At 43.3% G+C, this 10,773-nt stretch overlaps 1 long non-coding RNA gene across 1 annotated transcript; it reads right to left on the reverse strand.

Annotated features, from left to right (window-relative positions):
- Positions 1-923: 923 nt before the first annotated feature.
- LOC149916037 (uncharacterized) lies at positions 924-4,216 on the reverse strand. The gene is made up of 3 exons (XR_016471047.1): positions 4,126-4,216; positions 2,530-2,741; positions 924-1,415 (listed from the first exon to the last, which is right to left on the reverse strand). It is a non-coding gene; the product is annotated as an uncharacterized LOC149916037 (long non-coding RNA).
- Positions 4,217-10,773: the final 6,557 nt, after the last annotated feature.

Below are 10,773 nucleotides of genomic sequence, written 5' to 3' on the forward strand. Positions count from 1 at the left end.
GAAATGGGAGAGCGAGGGACCTGGTGGTGGAAAGGTCTTGTGGCAGTAATTTCTAATAACATACACAGTGCTGTCAGCTGTGGGAGCATCATTTCGGAGATACGTTAATGTGGGGGGAAAAAAAGAATAGAAAGCAGTGTGGATTTTAAAGTGAATTCAAGTCTTAAAAACTGCACTTTCTTCAAGTCATACCTGATCACTCCTGACAGATATTTTCTAGATACATTGAAGTCTAGAAGGGAGGTGACAGAAATCCCTTGAAATAAACACAACAAAGGAGTCAAAGGAAAATCAAAATTAATCTGGGCCATATAATGGAAATAATAAAGCTGACAGGATTCTTTTCTCTTCTCCTCTATGAATGACAGCCCACAAGAGAGGGGCACAGCTTCGTGTCATGGACCAAAAACCAACAGGTTCAGAAGAGCCCAGCGATGAGCCCCAGCACTTGGCTCCTCCTCGATGAACCCCCAGTGTTGGCCAGATCCCTGCTGAGCTAAGAGGAACTAATTTCTACCTGAATTGAAGCCCACAGGAGCAGCCGATCAGGCTCATTTCTATAACTACAGGGTCAGAGGCTTCATGGCATGATTTCCATACATCTCATCCAACAGGATGCACTGAGTTGCATGGGGCATTGCGGCTCTGCTGGATGAGGACCTGAGTGCCAATGTAGGCAGGGTCAGAGCAGTTCAGCCCCTCTTTCCCTGGGATTCTGTCCCAGTGTCGCAATCCAGCCCCAGTCCTTGAGGAAATTAGTCTTTGCATGGATACATATAAATAAATCCAGGACATTGCTTGCGTAATGCTTACGTTTTGCAGTAGCTGGCATTTGCCGCTAGTTGAAGGCGAAGCAAACCATGCTTCAGTGGAGCATAAAATTGCTTTCTTTTGGAACAAGCAGGGCATTGTAGTAATAGGCAAAACTGTACATTGTGTTAACGGCTGTATTTTCACATTATTGATTTACATTGTGTAATGCCATGCAAGACCTGCTTTCAATGATATGTGCATCTGTCATATCACAAGAACTGCAAAAGAGCTAGGCTGGAGGCTGTGAGGAAAATGAAGCGCTGGGGATCCTGAGGCATATTCACATCCATGTGCCCATCATATAGAGGTGATGATTAGGGGGATGTGGTAATGAGCAGGTCCCAAGTGTGCACTATGTAAATCAAGGCTGCCCGGGTCAACTTCCACTTACTGCGCACATCCAACTTTTTCAGCCTGCTTGCTCTTCTGACAAGGAGAGCACATGTAAATGGTTTCCCCTGGCAGTTCCCCCAAGCTAGGTGTGTTGCAAGGCATCCAAGGTGGACGTGTTGCAAGGCATCCAAAGTGTTGCACTTTTTTCCCCTCTCCTTCCCAATTTCTTTTTCTGCTTGTGCCCTCAGCATGGGGCTTTCCATGAGGGTCTGCTAAAAGGGAAATCTGTAAGGTCTTCTATGGGAAAATCAGCATTAAAGATACTTCAATATAGAAAGACAAATACTCTGTGTTTTGAACGTAAGCAAATTTACCTCAAATACACAACAATGAAGTGCTGCTGCTATCAAACATTTGTAATCACTATCCAGCTGATGCAAAGCTTTGTTTCATATAACCTAGCCTGGTCATAAGTTAGGCTACACTTGTTGATCTATGATATCTGATCTTTTGGCTTGCAATGGCTTGAGGTTTTATGTGTAATATCAAGCAATGATTACAAAAATCTCTCCTTAGCATGTTACCCCAGACTGGATTTATAAACATGGCATCTCAGAATGGCTTTTAGCTTTTCAGTTTACCTGTGACTGTAAATGGGGGAGACGGGGGTGCGTTTCTCTTTTCCAAATCTCCATTTTAACTCTCTCCCAGCCTTAGTCTTTTCTTTGTTCTAGTAGAAAAACCGGGGGACAGTTTCCCAAATTCTTATTTTATATAATGTGAGATGAAACCAAAGATATGGTGTAATCTTAGTTCTTACAGCCACAAACAGAAAGAAACAAACTAAACTAAGGAAAGTCTTCGGTCTTAACATCCATGTTTTCCTTGGTAATTGCATTTCTGTTGATTTCTTTTGAGCCTGCCCTATTCTACAGACCTGCAAGCCATTAATTGCCAAGACTTCAGCATCGTGTGTTGTTTTAGATGTTGTTGTGTCACCAGCAGCTAACAGAAGCGATGCAACTCTGAACTTGGGTCTTGGAAGGTAAAAGTCTTTTCAGCTTGTTTTTAAATAGTCAGATAAATCCCGTTAGCTTTCTCCACACCATCAAAGCATTTGGGTAGCATAAAGCAACTGAATACATAAAAATATATCTAAACACCTTGTAAATCCCTACACAGAGCTGTTGCCGACACTACTTTTAACCCTAGGAAAACATTTCACCAATTACTGATCAAATACAATACAGCTAAATTTCACCACCAGCACATCATTTTGATAATGGGTATGGAAATTATCCATTCAATAGCTATTCAGAAATAACTTAGAAAGATTGGTTTTCAGATACTTCTGAGAATCCTAGAATAATCCCCTATAATCACCGTGGTGAGAATCCACCATTTTTCCCTTTGAAAAAAGCCTGTTTGGAGCTAGAGCGTTGGTGGTCTCTGCCTGTCCTCCATCAGATGTGCTCAGACAATATATCTGAAATCACGGGAGCTTTGCTGGCAGAGGACAGAAAGTTTCACGCATCGATGTGGCTCCAAGTCCAGCAACAAGGGCACGTTGTCTGCTCAGGTGCAGCTCTGCAGCCCTGCAAGAGACATTTTCATCCTCTCTCACAAGGCAAACCTACATTGTTTTCTATCTGGAGTCTGGAAGAATAAAAACGAAACAAACAAAATAAAGCCCGCAAAATAAGCAGTAACTACACTGTGCACTTCCCTGCTGCTCTGTGCCAGCTGCTTAATGTGACCCAGGAGTGCTTTAAAATGCTTTGATTTTGTGATCTTTCTTGCTTTTTTTTGCACGAGATTGAAAGGATTCATTCCTTCTCCTTTTGGGTAAGATGATATTTTCTGGTTTATCTTGCTGTTTTCAGAGATGTAAAACTTGGTCTTTCCTGCCTCACTACAGGAGATGCATTGGAGGCTGCTGGACAAGAAATGCTTTCCATCTCCTATGTCTTAACTGGGCACTGGCCATTAGCAAAACAAAAGAAACTTCAGATATTTTTGAAGCTTTCCTTTCCCCTCCAGTTTTTGCTTCCTTGTGTCTTTTATGCTGCTTTTTTTTTTTTTTTTAATTATTTTTAATGCAAATAAATAAACTTAACATTTGCAACCTTTATCCAGCAGGTGAGCACTGAAAACAAACACATGTGCTATGGGAATCTCCTGTCTCTGTAGCAAAGCTTGCTACCAGCCCAGAGTGAAGAAAAGAGAACTGTGTCACCCAGAAGGAAACAAGCCTGGAGCCAGGCTGGGGCACTGCCAGGGACCCACATGCCTCATGTTCACAGTGCAAGAGCAAAGTCACCCTTTTCTACTTGCCCAAACAGCACTGTGTGTAGGCTGGGCAGCTCTCACAACGACCCCACTGGAGGTTTGGCACTGGCTTTACCTTCCAAGCGAGATTATTGACCTTTCCAGTCCAGTATTTAACAACCCCCATTCATCCCTACTTTTTCCTTCCCTTCTACTTCATTCCCTTTGTTGCTCTGTAATAGGAGAGGCAACAGGGCACATATTTCTGTAGAACAAAGCATTATCATCCTAATTATAGTTTCCTGGTGTTTTCTTCACTTTCACCATTTTATTAAAAACAATTAGCCGAGAGGAACTACCTTTTTAAATCTCTACCCTATTGTTCTCATCTCTCCCTGAATCTGAGGAGGTCTTTTTAGAGACTATTTTATTCGTAATTACATGCGTTGGAACAACTGCTCAAAAAAATGAACCCAGGAAGGACTCTGTTAATACTTCCCTAGCAGACTAGATCCCACTGCTTCTGAATTACGTAATGATAATAATTTAATAAAATGTATGTGAAAACGATGGCTTATTTTCAACAGTTTGTGTAAATGATGGATGCAGTCTTACCATGAGCCTCAAGAGCCCTATATTGAGGGAAACTTTAAAATGTATCATATTCGGTCAATTGGCCCTTCAGGTTTTTTCAAGCTTCCCCTTCATCACCTTTGTTAATTACCCGCCATTTGAACAAGGGTCTTCTCCAGCCTTGATCCTGCCGTGAAATCACGATGCTATATTTGTCTTTCTAACATCAAAGTCATTTCCATGGTCACCAACTGTGATGTCATAAACACATTTTTAATGGCTTGTTTACAGCAGGGAACAGAAGGAGAGAGTAAATTATGGGTGGCAGGAAGCTCTTATCGATGCACAACAGTCTTAAGCACAACTGTGAGGCTGAAGGATGAAGAAAACTTGAAACAAAAAAATGTCCTGCTGAAGGTAGTTTTTGTTCTGAGGTTCATCCCAGCACAAAAATCCCTTTTTAAGTTAGAACAAGAAATGTCAATAAATTACCAATATGTCAATCAGCCCAGAGTTGTGGAAGGTGATTTATAAGCCTGGAAGACTATAAATCCATGCTACAATCCATCCAATTTGCTGTATAAATGAACATGTACAACACGTCCAGAGCAACTCCTACAGAATAACTTGGGGAGGACGTACTGAATTCTGAATATTATTGGCCCAGATAGTTTTACTCTCGTTTAAGGTTACAATGAGAATCAGTAGGTCCTTGAGAGATACTTCAGTTTGATCTGAATGTCCTTTTTTTTTTTGACTAGCTATGGCTGTGGGATCCCTACCATTCCCTGCTGAATAAGGAGGGTTATCACATTCAGTCATATATTCATGAGGAAGTTTTCTTTTCTGGCAGAAAAAGGCAAATGCCAACACCAGCTTGAGCTTTTGGCCCTTCAGTCTGTTCTACCACACAGCTTGACTTGTCTTCCCAGCAAACCCAAAGCAATGTGAACACCCCTTGGCCAACTCTCTAATTTGATAGCAGGGTTGAGATGTATTTAGTAGAAATAAGTTTGTCCTCATCCCTCAACTGAAGTGCAGAAGTAAAACCTTCAGGTTTTTTTTTCCCACAAGGCACAGCACAGAGTTGCTCTAGCAGGAATCCACCAACACTTCTCTGATTTGAGCTCTACTGATACCATTTCTTCATGCCCTGCATTTCTTGGTTTCCAGTAGCTCGAAGTTAGCATCAGGTGCTGCCCATTCTCAGTACATAAACGGATGGACCCAGACATACTCCATGTTGGATGCTTGCTAAGGGAAGGCTTGGTGCAGTACCTCTCATCCCACCCCAGGGCAGAAATTGAGTTTCTAAACTCATCACTCGAGAGGGAGGGGAAACTGAGTCGTGCATAGTATCTCTTATAAGTATGTGGATGTTTCCCATGGTGTCCAGAAGTCAGCTGCTGGTTTAGGCATTGGCCAAGCATCATCTCTTCAGGTGACAGGACACTGAAGGGGAACTGAGCTCCCTGCGTTCATCCTGGAGGTCATTTGGGAGATCTCAGGTTGATGATTAAGGTAACTCTGGGAGATCTTTGGCAGGCAGAAATCAATGTGCTCAGCCAAAGCACTGACCACTGGGTAACACAAAGCCTCCCTGCAGCTTTCTTTGGGGATGTCAAAAACGGGCAGTGAGTGACTGGCACTTCTGGGTCAACAGAAATCGCTAGGAAGGGGCTTCCCAAACTGAGGTCCTGATTTGCTCCAAGGGATTTATAACTTCAAGGGCACCAGAGCCAGGGCCACGTCATCTGTGTACCCTGGGAGTGCTGAGCTCCCTCTGTACCCAGGCGCTGCTGGGCAAAATCCTCAAGTAAAACTCATCCCAGAGCCTACAGGAGGAAGCACTGGGGCTGCGTGAAGACACACAGCCATGCCTGCCACTTGGTTGCCTTAGAGGCATCACAGCAAGCATTCCTGTACATATGCTCCAAAGAGATTATCTCCCTCCCTTACCCAAAGAAAACACAAGGGGGGGGGAGGGGGGTGTGTGGAAAAACTCACTGAACGATGAAATTCTTAAATCCCCATCCCATGAGAAGAATTAATGTAGTTCCTTCCCTGCTCCCCAGTAGGAGATCCTATTGTACATCACATACTAGCAAGAGTACGTCTTTCAGCGCGTTCTTTTGCGGAGTGAGCGCAGTCCCTGGCACACAGGGGCTGGGATTTCACACACCCGATTCATCACCGAGGCTCAGAATGAGTGAGCCACCATTTTGTTGCAGTCCCACAGCAGGAATAAAATGGTGGCGTAGATGAAAACTGCCAGATCAAACGCGAGCCAGTTGTCTGTCACCACCTGCATGTAACGCTGAATTCATAATCAGGTTAATATTTGATTTCTGGGTGCTTAAACAAAACTAAACAAAAAAAGAAAAGAAAAAAAAACCACAAAGACAAGAAGAAAAAAAAAAAGACAATAGCAGATCATTAACGTTGCAGCCACGAAGCACCAAGACGTAGGTTATCAATGTTAGAATTTATGTTTCTCCCACGAAACAGGCAGTCCCCAGCTCTGGGGTTTAATAGCACAGGCAACCGACTCACCAAAAGACACCACCACCAAGCAGCTGCACATTGAACATGGAAAGGGCTCAGTCCCTTTTTTCAGCCACCAGGACATCTCTCACAACAGACTGCAAAAGTCAAACAAGTGCAAAAGTGTTCATTTAATTGCTACTGACCACATTACACCAAACTTCTGAAATGCATGGACTCGTCAATGGCATCAAAGCCAGGCAAGCTTCCAAGGAGAGCACCTACCTATGGGCAGATGCTATGAGAGAGTTTGCATTTTTCCCATATCCTCACCTTTCTCCTGCCCAGTGGTGTCAGTGGAGATGGGACACATTGCCCCAGGACACGCGCATACACACAGGGTGAATTTACCCTGTAACACAGCCCAAGCACTGCAACACGACCAGGACAGACCACAATCCCAGCAACAAAATGAAATTAATTTCTGTTCATGGGCAATCCTACTCTGTATGAAACAATATTTCAAAATAGGAGACAAAAAGAAATGAGGAACTCTTCAGTTTTCAAGCTAAACAAAGCAGGGTAACAACTAACAGCAATTCTATTCCAACAGCACGGATAATCTTTAAAATGAAAACATATATTCTCTCTTCAGCTCAAAGAACACACATAAAATTTCTTATTTATTTCTTTCAAAGCCACTGGCTGTAAAAAAATATTACCTGAGTTACACTTTTTAGCCAGTTTGATTTGCAAACGTTCTTCTTGCAACATATAATTCCATGGAGGAACAACCATTCTGTAGGATTTGGTTTAACAACTACTTTTTACATTTATTGCTAGATACCTTCCCAATCCAAAGTTGCACAGTGAATTGCACAAGTGAGTTTGGTTTATCTTTTTAAAAAGGCATTTGACCAACTTGTAAGACATTTTCTGGTTAGCAGTTTCTTTATCTGATGTATGTTTTTTCACCTGCTAGTTAAATCGCTATTTAAGAAGAAACAAAGACGTTGCTGGGTTGAACAAGGTCAAAACAAGGCTTTAGAGAAGCTGCCCCAGAAACAGGCATGGAAAGATCTCCTCCGTTGCCCCAAGTCCCTCTGAAGGCACATGGAGGGTGTCCTAGGAGGAGGTTATCAGCCATCAGACATCACCCACAGGTGAATGCAACTGCTCAGGATGGCTTTCTGCTTCCAAATGCTACGAAGAACTGGGGGAAAAGATGCTATTGTGTTAAAATATATTACAGTAAAACGTTAGAGATGGTGCTTTGGAGCATCCAGTTTACAAATTAGGGCATTTCATTTAATAAAGAGAGGCCAGAGTGTCAGCAGGGTGCTATAAAATTCCCCTGTATATTGAACAGCACTGCCCATTGCTGGGCAGCACCTGAGAGAGTGATGGAGTGAGGGAAACTCAGGGGCAAAATAAAACCCATCCAGCCTCACAGCCAGTAGGATTCACCCCTACATTATTGAATTAATAGGAGCCACGAGGGAAAATATGTAATGCCTTTGCTGTGTTTTTCTGACAAGGCAGTGAGGGAAATTTTGTTGGGGTCCATGGTTTGTGCTGCTCCTGGCGGTGGCCATCTGGGGTGCAGAGATCAGTGTTTGGTATTTCTGTTATCTGAAACACTGCTGACAGAGTCTGTAAAAAGCCTTTATGAATTCTGTAGCAAGCTTTAAGTAAACCTATTTTACCCAGGGACTAAGAAAGACGCATAATTACCATCAGCAGATAATGCTTTTTCATTGCCATTCAGCAAAATTAGTTTACGAGATATTATTCCTAAGAGGTATAATTAAAATCAACATTAAATCCAGAACAGAGTGAAAATAAAACATTAGGAGATAATGTCTTTAAAACGACACGAGCAAGCAGCGTTCTGCATAATCACTCTCTGGCCAGCAGTGTGTGTTGTCTCTGTGCAGACACTTTGAGCTCCCAGCTTCTCAGGCAGGCTTTTACTTTTCAGCCCATTGTAAGGATGCAGTTATTTAATAACGTTCTGCATTAAACCCCTGCTCTGAAAGCAAATGGAAGCGAGAGGAGTTTACTGCAAGCGCCCGGTGCGGTGTCCTGCCCCATCTCTGCACTGCCAGCAGAGTGGGAACCTGCATGATTTTTAGGCAAGTTTGGATCTGGACTGATGTCCACAACCATGTCATGAGCTGTGCCCATAGAAATGCCCACAGATGTCACTGGGGTTGGTGCCAGGGGTGAAATGAGTGCTGAATCCCACAGCCAACAGCAGGAAGGGTGCTTTGGAGCTGGGGATGACTACCAGATGTTTGGCCCTGTTTTATCTTCCTGCACAACCTGATGTTAGATGCCACCTCTCATTACCAACCTCTGGCCATCCTCCGTAATGAAAGGCTTTGTTTTCTTTTGGCAAATGTTATTAAGCGAAGAACAAACTGATTGTCTAAATTGATTAAGCAGATTCACTCCAGTGAAAAATTTATTATTTGCCTAGTTCATTTCTCCAAATCAATTCAGAGGAAAAAGGCTCCATGAATTAAAACTAATCTCAAATAGGTATTTTAAAAGCCAGCCATCACTGGCAGGATCCAGTTAGCACAGTCAAACTCCAGGACAATAACAGGACAATAAAGCAGCATCTTATGTTGCTTCTCAGAACCTCCCTTACCTTCCCTTTCCGTGTTTGGGGACAAACCCTGCCCATATCTACTTCTGTAGGCTCCCATTAAACTTCCAGGAGTGTCTAGGAGTATTCTTGAGGAAAACAACCATAGTGTTCAACTGGCATTTCCTATAAGACAGCAATCACGCGCTAATTAAAAAGCTAACTCTGATAGATTAATAAGAATTTCTGAGTGCTTTGGTAAAAGCTCTTGAAAAACACACATTGTTGAAAATAAAACATCATTCACTTATTGCACAACAAGCATTCATTAGCCCCAATCACACTGCATTCAGGGAAGGTTTTTCTGTCTAATCTTTTGCAGGACACAGATGGAACGATCAGACCGAAAAGCCAATATTCCGTTCAGTCAGAGATCAACCATTGCATTTATGGTATTATATTAGCAAATTACAGGCAGAGTTTGGGCTTTTTGTGAATGCAAAGACACACGTGGATTTTATACACTTTTTTTCCCTGCAAAAAGAACTTCGAAACCATCACTGAAGAAAAACCCTTTGTTATGTTTTATCTGTTTGTCACAGGTTGCTAAAAAGCACCCAGCTCCTGCTTAACCATCGCTCCAACAAAAATCACTCTGCAACTTTTTCCTTCTTCTGTCCTCTGACCCCAGAGGTGCAGCAGCAGCTCTGCAGGGATCAGTGTGCCCGCAGCTCATGCAGCACGAGCAAGGGTTAAACAAACATACTGGTAACGCCATGCAGGCTGCAGATACCTCAACAACACTTCCATCTCAGGATCAGGTTAACAGTTCAGAATAACATTTTCCTACCCAAAGCCCATAGCCTGAGGTTTTAAACATCTCTAAGTTATCCTGTCTTGTGTTGAGCTTCCCGAGAGCGATGAGGCTGGCACTCCTGGTTCAGCACATGGGCACGACAGAACACTCAGATAATTACAGCTCACTGCTCTCCTCTGTTCTCGAAAAGCCAAGGGATGTTTGACTGCAGCCTGACCTCACAGCACAGCCCTGTGTGTGCCATCAGGTGGACTTCAGGGTCTTAAAAAAGCCCACAAGAAAGTGCCCTGTTGTGATGAGAGCAAAAGCTGTAAACACTGTGGTGTGAGAGAGAATTCAATTGCACATGGCACAGCCAACAGAATCACAGGATTGTAGAATGACAGAATCACTAAGGTTGGAAAAGACCTCTAAGCTCCCTGAGCCCAATATCAACCCACCCCCATTGTACCCATAGCCACATCCCTCAGTGCCACATCTCTCTGGTTCTGGAACACCTCCACGGATGGTGACCCCACCACTCCCTAGGCAGCTGTGCCAATCTGACCACTCTATTGGAGAAGTATTTCCTAATATCCAACCTGAACTCCCCCGGTGCATCTTAAGCCATTAAGGAAAACGCAACAAGCTCATTGCTAAGACTGAAAAATAAACTCCCTATACAGAACAGTGCTGCAGAACAAACGCAGTGCTTTCAACAATGTAGTAATGACAGCTCTGAAGATTTCATCCCTTTCTTTCCCAGCAGATACATCCCCCACCCCCACCAAGGCAGCATTCACACATCACCAGTGCTGTCTATGCAGAGCAAAGACTCCACTGCAAAAAGCAGTGACCAGAGGCTGCAGATGCCCTGATGAGGCTGCAACCCATCAGTCTCCCTGCCACAACA

Source organism: Phasianus colchicus, chromosome 14 (genome assembly GCF_987193195.1).
Source record: "Phasianus colchicus chromosome 14, bPhaCol1.hap1.1, whole genome shotgun sequence".
NCBI classification, from domain to species: Eukaryota; Metazoa; Chordata; class Aves; order Galliformes; family Phasianidae; genus Phasianus; species Phasianus colchicus.